This window comes from Zea mays, chromosome 5 (assembly GCF_902167145.1).
Source record: "Zea mays cultivar B73 chromosome 5, Zm-B73-REFERENCE-NAM-5.0, whole genome shotgun sequence".
Classification (NCBI taxonomy): Eukaryota; Viridiplantae; Streptophyta; class Magnoliopsida; order Poales; family Poaceae; genus Zea; species Zea mays.
The window spans coordinates 16,849,637-16,862,605 of NC_050100.1; positions in this window are offsets into that span (position 1 = coordinate 16,849,637).

Sequence of the window (12,969 nt, forward strand, 5' to 3'; positions counted from 1 at the left end):
AAAAAATTTGATATAAAAACTAAGAGCTAAAATAAATACTATTTGATATATATGTTTTATATATATGTCTAGAACTCTAGATTCATTATTATCCATTTGAATATCAACATAAAAACTAAGAACTAAAACGAATACTATTTTATGATGAGGTAGTAGTATATACTACCCAAAGTAATTATGTGTCACTATTATTGCCATGTCACTATTGTTGTTATTGGTTTTTTTCCCCATGCATGCCTTGAGGAAGGCAGCATCTGACAGAACACTCTCGAACATGTGGTATCATCGGGAGCACCGACGACGACGATTGGAAGATCCAACACGCTGCACTCCATGCGCGGGGAACTCCTTCACAGTGGTTTGTGTGGCGCCACAGCCACGGATGGTGGACTCGTGTCTCGTGCCTCGCGAGCGCGCGGCCGAAGCCTCGGAGGAAATCGTCGAACGTGTTACAAAACATTATGCACATGTGATCAAGCCCATCCATTAGCAGTTACTACCCAAGGGTCACACCCCTTGGGGAACCATGTATACACTTGTATATAAACTGCTCCTCTGCAATAAAGAAACAACAGTTCTGTCATTTGTCTCTCTCAATCTCATTACCACTGAGTATACTTCAACACGTTATCAGCACGACCCGCGAGAGAACCGAGAGAAATTTCTGTTGGAAACAGACAGAGGAGATCGCTCGCTATACAATGGAACTGATGATCGGTCAAGGCAAAAGCAGACAGGAGGAACATCGGACGCAAAGAGGACGACCTCCATCCGCGAAAGGCGGTGAGCAATCAATTGTCAATTAGAAGCAAAATCGACATTAATGTTCCCTCGCCGTCTGTTCTAGCACGAACGGTGGCTGGGCAGGCCCTCCAATCCGTGCACTCACGCGCAGATCCAGTGCGGGGTAGCCACCACACGGGTGGGCATGCCCCCGGCAGCCGAGCGCCCCGGTGCGGGTGTGCTCGGACGCGGCCAGTTACCGGCGCGGGCACTGACGCTCGGCCCCGGCGGCGAGCAGCCCCGGCGGCGAGCAGCCCCGGCGGCGAGCACTGTCGACCTCGGCTTCGGCAAGGGTGGCCAGGCACCCATCGAGGCGCACGACTGTGCGCGACGGCCTTGGCTCGCTCCGGCAGGGGCGGCCGGCCACCCTCGGCGCGAGTGGGCGCGACCCAGCCACGCTGGCCGCCGACGCGGATCCGGCAGGGCGTGCGCGGGCACAGCCCCGACGGTGCGGTGGCGCGTGGCTAGCAGGCGAGCCCGGCCACGCGTGAGCGGCCCGGCCAGCCACACCACGGGCGGCTCCGGCCAGCCTGGCCACGCGGGCGCGCGAGCACGCCACAGCCATGCGGGCGGGCGGGCCATTCCCGGTGCAGGCCAGGGTGAGTGCCCCTGCGCGGACTGCCCCGCGGCCTTGCGCGGATGGCCTGCCGGCCGCCGGCCTCGGCGGACCACAGCGGTCCTCCTCGGGCGCGGCTCCTCGGCTGGAGCGCTTCTGGCGGCTCGGCCACGGCCCAGCCGGCGTGGATAGGGTGCGAGCGCTCCTCGGCGCGAGCACCCTCGGCGGTGGCGCGGTGAAGGCGCAGGTCCGGCGGCGGCTGGGGCGCTCCCTGGAAGACGACGGCTGGGGCGGTTAGGGTTTGGAAAACCTAACCGCCCCTATTTCTAATGGGCCTCGTGGCCTCAGTTGGGCCGCTTAGGCCGGCCAGCCAGGCTGGGCCGGCGTGCTGGCCACCAGGCCGCTGCCTGGCCCGCCTGGCAGGCCGCCTGGGCTGTTTCTGAGGATCTAAAATGGCCTATTTTACCATTTTTAAATTCTAAATTTAAGTATAAGTCTCTGTTTTATATGTAATTTCAGTTCAAAATTATCTTAGGCATCTAGATTCGTTATTTAGATTGCTAAAGATATATGTAACTGTACATATTTGTCCATTTTATTATGGAAATTACAGACTTGTTAGTGAATTATCTTTGTTTTTACATTTATAATTCACATATTTTCGACTTGCTTTGTTTTTGCATTCTTTATGATTGCATGGAAAACATAGCACATATAATAAGTCGAAACTGAATGGTCTACATGCAACATGAGGTTGCATTTTTTGGGTGAAGCATAGGGTGATGGAGTCCTAAGCACTGGCTGCGCTAAATTCTTTATAGAATTTAGTAGCCCAGAGACCGTGCTTTAGGCCGCATTTGAAATGCCTATCACTATGAGGTCTACATCTTTCGAGATGATTACCTATACGTGCTATCCCAAAAAGATCACGGACCAAGCAGGCGTTGCGGGCTATGGAGCTAGGCTGGACGCTGCAGTCATGGTGACTGCTAAAAGAATTCTTTTAATTAAGTTCTACTTAATTAAACGATGAATTCTTGTAAAATATGACACATATCTTGAACTTGGGATTATTCAACACATGATGGAGATCTAGGCTTTGGCTGCAATAAGTTCTTGGAATTTATTTGCCCTGAGACCAAGCTTTTAGACAGCAAAAGGTTATTTGCCCATCAGTAAGAGGTCTACATCATATGGTTATGATGATTACCTATGTGTTCTTCCAAGTAGATATGTTGGAGATGTGATGTTGGTCATTCACCTTTATGGTGATTTCCATTTTATTTTTGAAATTTTGGTCAAGCACAGGGTAGTGGAGTCCTAAGCATTGGTTGCGGTATGTTCCTTGAATATATCAGCCCAGAGACCATGCTTTCAGGCAGCAAAAGTTTTGCCCACTACTGGGAGATCTACTCCATTGTTTCATTACATGGAGATTATCTACGTTGTGTACACCAATTTTCAAAAATCTTTGGTACACTTTATGTGATACCTGGAATTCTCCAACATATAAAGATATGATATATTTTGTGGCAAAGTTGCAACAGCAAACGAAAATGGTTAAGCCATTTGGAGGATAATTATTTAATAGAGTTTGATGAACTCGCCTAATGGGCTTAATTATCCTTAATGTTCATTGCATATGTTCATTTCATTTTTGCATGATATGGGAATTCATCTCTTCATTTTGGAGGAAATAAGATGCTCTCTTTCTCTTACGGTTCTTATGAAAAGAACTTATGTGCTTTTGCGGCTTGATATGCAAGCGCAAAATGAATAGCAAAGAAAATCATAAGACTTGTGGACTTATGAGTATGTGTCTACATTATGTTGTAGACTAACACTTTGTATTCATATATTTTGCTTGAAAGCAAATATATAGGCACATTAAAAATGGAAGGGCAATGAGTATGACAATCTCTTTTGTCATTACACTATATGTGATATAGTGTTGTATGCCCAGACATCTAATCTTGTATATGAAATCTCAATAGATGCATACTATTCATGAAAGCTAAGATATGAAGTGTACTTCAATCTTCCATCTGACATGATAACAGTGGTTAGTTGTGTAAATCATGATTTGGAATAATCATGTAACAACACTTCTCTTCCTAAGAGAAGACCACTTTGTTAGATGATTTGCTTTTGAGTGCTATTTAAATGATGCATGAGATTTGGTATAATCTCATAATTGATGTTGTGATAGGTTCAACTCATGTGATGTGAGTTGAACACACTCATGTGATTTGAGTGTAAAAACTCATATGAATTTGAGTTAAACTAACTCGTCGATTGGAGTTGATCACTCATGTGATTTGAGTTGAACAAACTCATCAATTAGAGTTGAACCAACTCATTAAGGGAGTTGAAGACTCATTGATTTGAGTTGTGCAAACTTGTACAGGGATTCTTCCAATTGAGGAAGAAACATGCAATGTGGAGAATTGAGCCACAAACTCTATAAGTGGGGAAACAAAATATTCTCATATTCTTTTGGAAAGAGGAAAGAATATTTTGACAATCGCTTCGCGTGATATCATGATACGTTAATATCTAGTCCCCTTTTGGTAATGGAAGTATCAAGGATGTGTTGATATATCCTAATTTATCTTACCAAATTATAGAGATATCCATAAAATGACTATCATGTGGAAACACAAGGTGATAGTGATGGATATTGCATATGTTTCTCAGAAACATTTCTTATGGACTGTATTATACATACATCCTCCCATACAAAGTGTTGCATATGTTATAACTTTTCATGTGATGATACTTACCATGCTGGGTAAGACTGAATTGGTCATCCCATTGTTGGGATGAAATGAAAAGTTATGAACAATTCTATTGGTCATGTTTTTCCCATAAGAAGGATACTTGATGAGTATCATTGGAAATGAGATTTTAAGTCCCTCTTATCTTAAAATCTGATCTGAATTGGTTAAGTTCTTTGTATTGTTTCAAAGGAACGAGTGTGGTCCATTACATAGATGGTATGGACATTGAAGGCTTTATGTGGTTATTTGGTGCATCTATATGATGACCTAAGCAATAATGTCTCAAGCTTGAGCACATTAGCCTCCACACTACTGAATTTACCAAATATGCTTACAATGATGATTGTTTGTCTTGGTATTCATTATGATATCCATAAAGGATATGATGAATCTGTGATAGATTCAAAAATTTCAGATCATTAATGACCATCAGTAATGAATTGTCATTTTCAACTGGTTATGGTTGGATTCAGGAAGTTTTGCACGCTCCTGACTTGTGATTAACTGCATGTACTGCATGTACAAGTTCCCCTACGGTTTTTAGTACGTGGAAATCCATGAAAGATTTCCCATGCGTACATTGGGTATGTTCCCAATCTCACCACCGCAGCGTACATGTATGGGCACACAGAAAGCTGGGGATCTATGTGAGAGTTCCTTCTCCGTCGACCATTAAGTTTTAGAATCTCTTCACGAGAATCTATTTACGGCCCGTACGCTTTCTTGAATCATGAGCTTTTCCAGGCATTAGGGGGAGATTTCAAGTACCAAAAAGAATGCCAGGAAATTATAATGAATGCAGTAAGCATTCAGGCTCAGGATCACGTACTAAAACTGAACCTTTGGGTTCGAATGATTTGCAAGAAGTTGCAAATTGACTGCCATGTGCATTTACTATTAGGTGTCACTCAAATTAATCCTATAAGGAAGTGCCAGAAAGAGTGGTTACATGGAAAACCACTTAACTCCCTATTGCAACGTTGTTGTAAATAAGAGGGGGAGAAGTATGGTCACAAATTGGGATTAAGATGCTTGCAAGCAGCTGAAGGCTAGACCTTCTGAGATAGTAAATGCAGACCATCTATTCGTTGGTAACCAACCTAGTGTTGGTGGACACCTAAAGGATATTGATTATCCTGTGAATGGAGGACATTCACAACCTAGCTCAGTGCGCACTGATGAGGCTAGGTTATCGGAAGCCCTTGATTCTCGTTTTGGGATTTCACGAGGAATCATAAGGGTACATAAAAATGACTTTATGTCACCTGGAGAATTGTGTTATTTAAAAGCTACAAGTGTCGACACATACATCTCAGCAATTGTATATGCACTCCAAGTGATCCAAAAGACTATGGCCATAGCAGAGCACGAGCATGCTCAAACTGGATCTTGTTGAGTGATACAATGTTGCAGAGATAGCCTTGTTCACCGGAAAGAAGTGTTAACTTATTTTCACTTCAAGGTATCTTACTGTGGATACAAGTTTGTTTTCATGGACTTGGAAACAATGAGGTGGTGAGAAAGCATGGCTAGTAGCAACTGGGTTTATACGCAAACCCAAGCATTATTTTAATGCTATAAATTCTCCTCTACTGTGAGTAGTAAAATTCCGATACAATATTATGGGCAGTAAATCATCTATCTTTGCAGTTGATAGATGTAGTGACAACATGTGCATATGTGGTCACTGGATTATGGTATTTATGGAGTCTTGAAGGATTCAAAATACATAATCACTAATCACAAATTTGTAATGCTTGGAAAGTCTTTGTGACTTAGAGCATTCAGGTCAAATATGGTACATTCGACCTAGTGAATCCTTCGTTCCGAAGGGATACACAAAGAATGGTATGTTTAGTGCAAATATGTGCAGCATATTTATAAACATACATTCCTTATCGACGGAGTTCGAGATAGAGGATATGAATTGAAAGAGATTTTCAATTCAAAGTAAACTATCTTGAGTATCTTGGATACAAAACTGTCTATATCCAACATATATTGAAGAAATTCAATATGAGAGAATCATTGTTATTTGATTCTTTCAGATCATGAGATGTGCTATTGTATCTTGCAAGAGCATCCGGCCGGATATTGCTCTACAAAGATTTGCTAGCTAACAGCACATGAGATCGAGTTATGATCTCCAGGTGTACTCATGCTCTCCTTATGTTTGGATATACTGATCTTGGATATTTATAGAAGATCCCCAGGTACAAGATCAATGACATACTTCTGGTAAGTTGGACCTACTGTTTGATAAATGTCAATCAACAGAGATTAATGGTCACTTACACTAATCATTCTGTAACACACTTTGTGGGATTGTACAGAATGATATACTACATACTGAGGGTATGTGGTGGTCATGATTTTATATCATTGACCTTATTATCTATGGAGATAATATTACTTTGTGTTGTTTAGATGAAAAACAAGTTAAGAACTAAGTCTCTACCTTACTCCACATTTTTAATATGTTTGAGAGCAGGTATGAGATGACTTAGTGATTCGTAAAGATCAGGGGGAGTTTCCTTTTGATCAGAAGAACTTGTTTACACATCATGTTGTACTCTTTTCTTCGCATGAGTTTTTCCCTGATTGGGTTTCTCATTCAAAGTTTTTAACGAGGCAACATCAACACAAGGCCTATGTCGTATCATCTATTTTTCCCATAGAGGTTTTTAAAGGATGATACATTATGGCATAGTTATTGTTGTATTTGAACTAGGATACGAGTTTATCTCCCTAGAGTTCAAATGGATCAACAATAGAGTATGACTACTCTCCTTATTTTTCCTGTTTGGTTTTTAAGGAGACTCGGCTGATATGTTGATTTCTCAGATTTTCTGACAAGATTGTCTTGGAGAAATATTAGCCTGAGTTATATGTCTCATCATTTATTTTCCCCACTGGGATTTTTGAAATGATGACTATAGACATATTATTGTTCTTTGGGCTAGAAGTCCATGGGAGAACAATGGCATACCATGGTTCAAATAAACCATCGACAATTATCTATAAGGATAATTGAGCTTGTGTTGTTCAGATAGAAACAGACAAATGAAAATATAAACATCTTGCAAACAAAATCTTGTGATAATCTTACTGATTTATTCACAAAATCTCTACCATACTCCACGTTTGATAAATGTGTTCAGTAGATTGGTATGAGAAGACTTAAGTGCTTGCAAGATCAGGGGGAGTAATTCTCCGTGATATTTGATCTGTTTTGTCCATCATATTACACTCTTTTCTTTGTATGAGTTTTGCCTTATTAAGGTTTTCTCATCCAAAGTTTTTAACGAGGTAATATCAACTAAGATGTATGCTTCATCATTGATTTTTCCCCACGGGGTTTTTATGCATGATGATTACAAGCATATTTGCCTTTTGGAGTTCAAGTGAGATTCTCTCACGATCCAAAAAGCATTTTGTACTCCTTATTTTTCCCACAGGGTTTTTAAGGAGATAATATTTTGGAGGACAAATTGCAGATGATCAAATGGACTTGGATTGATCAAGGGGGAGTGTTACAAAACATTATGCACATGTGATCAAGCCCATCCATTAGCAGTTACTACCCAAGGGTCACACCCCTTGGGGAACCATGTATACACTTGTATATAAACTGCTCCTCTGCAATAAAGGAACAACAGTTCTGTCATTTGTCTCTCTCAATCTCATTACCACTGAGTATACTTCAACAGAACGGTCCTAGACGGGGGGTCTTGGTGGGCCTAGCTAGCTTAGGGTGTGTCATGGTTCACCTGAATCCCATGTGGGTCCATCCCTGCCTGTTTCCAAGATAAAATACAAACAAGTTTTTTTCATTAATTCCTATAAAATTCATTTCATCTTCTTCTTTTTTGTCTCTCTCTTTATTTATACTATGCGACATTAGCTTTTTTAATATATATATATATATAACTTTCGATAAGATTGGGCTCTCGTAGTACAAACATTATTTTCTTTTTTTATCTTTTTTTTTAAATTCTGTGTGCTGAGTTCCACGGGAGTGCTCTACAGTGGGTCGGAGCAAATTCTGCTAACCTAGTCCTCAAGTAGGTCTCATCTTAATTAGCACACACACAAAGCCAAACGTTTGCAGCGTTAGTTTTTGGGTGTTGCCAAGAAGAGCGCGGAAACCAACAGACATATGCGGCACGCTGGAACAGTGTTTTATGGGTACAGACCTAGAACTAGCCTCAAGTTGAGCACACGGTGCATACAAATTTAAAAACATTTTCCCTTTTTTTATTTAGTGTGCTGAGTTCCACGTGAGTGCCCTACGGTGGAGCAAATTTTGCTAACCTACGTACTCCTCACGTGGGTCTCATCTATCTTAGCACAGCACAACAAAGCTAAACGTCGTGGTTGCTCTAAAAATGGCCATATATATATATATATATATATATATATATATATATATATATATATATATATATATATATATATATATATATATATATATATATATATAACTCATGGCTCCAAATAAAGTCCAAATGATGTATTGTTTGTCACATTGTTGGAAGCTAGACACAGGTATATATTTGCAATAATGATATAGTTGTATATGAATGTTAAAGCCACGCAATAATAATGTTCTTTCGGGTCTACTAGTAGCAATTAATATTTCTGCACACTTCTTGTGACTTTATCAGTGTCCATCACCGTACCGTACTTATTAACCGTAAATGTTAATAAAAAAGACTTGTATGACTGAAACTCTAAGCGTTGATTTGGTGACAAGGGGATCACGGGAGGATTGGAGTGGGTTGAGGGAGAAATAAACTAATTTCCTCGTCAATTCCCTTCAATCCTCCTGTGATCCCTGGTCACCAAATCAACCCTGAAAGGCGACGATTTCAGTGCCTCCGTTTTTATTTTATATGCGGTATATTAGGCTTATCCTATAAGCACAATAATTTTATATTTTTTACTATAAATTGTTTAAACATATACACATAGGTTTATATATGGTTTTACTGTAGAGATTTTTTTTTTTTTTGAGGAATCGGTTCGCGGTGTTGGCCCTTTTCACCGCATGCATGTGCCAGCTACCCTACCGACAAAAGCCTAGAATGTAGTATAGATGTATCTACCAATAATTCGTTAGTGGTCCGTTAAGTTGTGCAGCTAGCTAGCTATCTATCGACGACTGTGGCTACCGGCTATCGGCCACGAGTGGACTGGACGCAGCTTCGCAATTATTCGGAGAGTACCGGCTGTCGCTGGAGGAAGCGGTGGCGACAATGACGAACCGACGAAGACTTTGACGCGACGGTGAAGAAGATGGAGACAGCAGCTAATATATTATTAGCCCAGCGATTCTTTCTTCTTTCGATATTATATTCTCCACAGCGGCTGGCCGGGCTAGCTATATACTAGTTGTAGCATAGCATAGTACGCGCTCGTCTTGTCAATTATTAGCCTTTCTCTCTTTATCATAAGCTCACTCCCTGCCTGACACGTGGCCAATCGTCAGTGGTCACCACTCGCCATTCCTCATTTCCTCTCTTAATTAGGGCACTTTTTAGGATTGAGCTAGCAAATTTTATTCAAAATACATTGCTACCTTAATTTTAAACTATTAGGTTTTTTGCATTTTGAGTGCGTAGCCTCTTTATTTCCTTCTATATATATAGAGAACGGTTTTTATTCAAATCACTCTCCAAATTAGAATTTAGAGGTCTATTTTATATATATATATAAAGTCTTAGACATGTTCTAACATACTTATGCATGTGTTGTCTCCGTCCACGCACGATGTTCACACTGCATACACATAAAAGACCAGTAAAAATTACTTATGCATATGTGTTGCTTTGAGAAGAAATCCCAACAGCTACACACGAATAAACCTAGGTAATGCATGCGCGCTCAGCTATCATCGTCAGGATTCTGTTTCGTTTATTCTCGTACTTATTATTTACACTTGTTAATTAGAGGTGATAGATGGTTGTTAATTCTTAATTGATGATCGATGAACGATTCTGTGGTTTTTAGAGGAGATGAAACTCTTCTGATCCCAAGATGCATGGCAAGGACGGCGGAGCGCGTCTCTACCTAGCTTGTGTCACGTCCGCCATGCAAGATGATGGATCATTGACAGGTGAGGGGGGCCTTTACAGATAGAGTCCTCAGCGTGCACAGGGTCATTACCTCTATCGCTTCGTTTGATTGAACAGTACTGTTTTCAATATTTTTCCTTTATTATTTCTATTATTAAGGGTGTATATAGGACCAGAATACTGAAGGTGGCTTTGAGTGACAGAAAGAAAGTATGGGAGGAAGAAAACCAATTCTCTCGAGATGTGGCGAGCGTGCACGCACGAGACTATATCCCGCCATTTCATGTTTGATTGAACGGCACCAACTGCACTGCCGCAATTTCTTACCTTCTGTTAATGTTGTATATATACGACTAAAACACTCCGATGAGTAGATTGATTGACCTCTAAATGGCACAAGAAAATCAATGAAGGGGGAAAACGTCGTCAATTGAGATGTGGTGATTGTGCACAAGGCAATCCTACCGTTCCTTTTGGTTGAATTGTATCGGTCAAAAGATTTTCTTGCCATTCCATTCAAAGCGTATACGACTAAAGCGCTCACATGATATACAGACTAACTATGATCCTCTAAATGGTAGTATAAAATCTGGGAGAAAGAAAATTCCTTATTTTGAGATGTGTAAGTTTGTACATGCATGGCTACTTGTCCTCGATTCGTTTGATCGGACTGTATTAGCTACAAGATTTTTCTTTCTTGTAATTGTAGTAAGGGTGTATATGACTAAGACACTAATATAGGTGTACGAAGGACTAGAATGGTCTTTGAGTGACATAAAGGAAGTATGGGATAAAGAAATCAATTCTCTCGAGATGTGGCAAGCGTGCACGAGACTATATCCCGTCATTTCATGTTTCATTGAACGGCACCAACCGCACTGCCACAATTTCTTGCCTTCTGTTAATGTCGTATATATACGACTAAAACACTCTGATGAGTAGATTGATTGACCTCTAAATGGCACAAGAAAATCAATGAAGGGGAAAATGCCGTCAATTGAGATGTGGTGATTGTGCACGAGGCAATCCTATTGTTCCTTTTGGTTGAATTGTATCGGTCAAAAGATTTTTTGCCATTCTATTCAGAGCGTATATGACTAAAGCGCTCACAAGATAGACAGACTAAATATGATCCTCTAAATGGTAGTATAAAATCTGGGAGAAAGAAAATTCCTTATTTTGAGATGTGTAAGTTTGTACATGCATGGCTACTTGTCCTCGATTGGTTCGATCAGACTGTATTAGCTACAAGATTTTTTTCTTGTAATTGTAGTAGGGTGTATATGACTAAGACACTAATATAGGTGTACGAAGGACTAGAATGGTCTTTGATTGACATAAAGGAAGTATGGGATAAAGAAATCAATTCTCTCGAGATGTGGCAAGCGTGCACGAGACTATATCCCGTCATTTCATGTTTGATTGAACGGCACCAACCGCACTGCCGCAATTTCTTACCTTCTGTTAATGTCGTATATATACGACTAAAACACTCCGATGAGTAGATTGATTGACCTCTAAATGGCACAAGAAAATCAATGAAGGGGAAATGTTGTCAATTGAGATGTGGTGATTGTGCACGAGGCAATCCTATCGTTCCTTTTGGTTGAATTATATCGGTCAAAAGATTTTTTTTGCCATTCTATTCAGAGCGTATATGACTAAAGCCCTCACATGGTAGACAGACTAAATATGATCCTCTAAATGGTAGTATAAAATCTAGGAGAAAAAAATCCTTATTTTGAGATGTGTAATTTTGTACATGCATGGCTACTTGTCCTCGATTGGTTTGATCGGACTGTATTAGCTACAAGATTTTTCTTTCTTGTAATTGTAGTAAGGGTATATATGACTAAGACACTAATATAGGTGTATGAAATACTAAATGGTCTTTGAGTGACATAAAGGAAGTATGGGATAAAGAAAATCAATTCTCTCGAGATGTGGCAAGCGTGCAAGAGACTATATCCCATCATTTCATGTTTGATTGAACGGCACCGACCGCACTGCCGCAATTTCTTACCTTCAGTTAATGTCGTATACAACTAAAACACTTCGATGAGTCGATTGATTGACCTCTAAATGGCATAAGAAAATCAATGAAGGGGGAAAATGCCGTCAATTGACATGTGGTGATTGTGCACGAGGCAATCCTATCATTCCTTTTGGTTGAATTGTATCGGTCACAAGATTTACTTGCCATTCTGTTAAGAGCGTATACGACCAAAGCGCTAATATGATATACGAACTAAGTAAGATCCTCTGAATGGTAGAAGAAAACATGTAGGAAGAAAATTCCTTATTTTGAGATGTGTAGGTTTGTACATACATTGCTACTTGTCCTCGTTTCGTTTGATCGAACTGTATTAGCTACAAGATTTTCTTTCTCATAATTTTAGTAAGGGTGTATATGACTAAGACACTAATATAGGTGGACGAAGGACTAAATGGTCTTTGAGTGACATAAAGGAAGTATGGAATGAAGAAAATCAATTCTCTCGAGATGTGGTAAGCGTGCACGAGACTATATCCCATCATTTCATGTTTGATTGAACGACACCGGCCGCAATGCCATAATTTCTTACCTTCTGTTAATGTCGTATACAACTAAAACACACAGATGAGTAGATTTATTGACCTCTAAATGGCACAAGAAAATCCAGGAGGGAGAAAATGTCGTCAATTGAGATGTGGCAATTGTGCACGAGGCAAACCTATCGTTCTTTTTGGTTGAATTGTATCGGTCACAAGATTTACTTTCCATTCTGTTAAT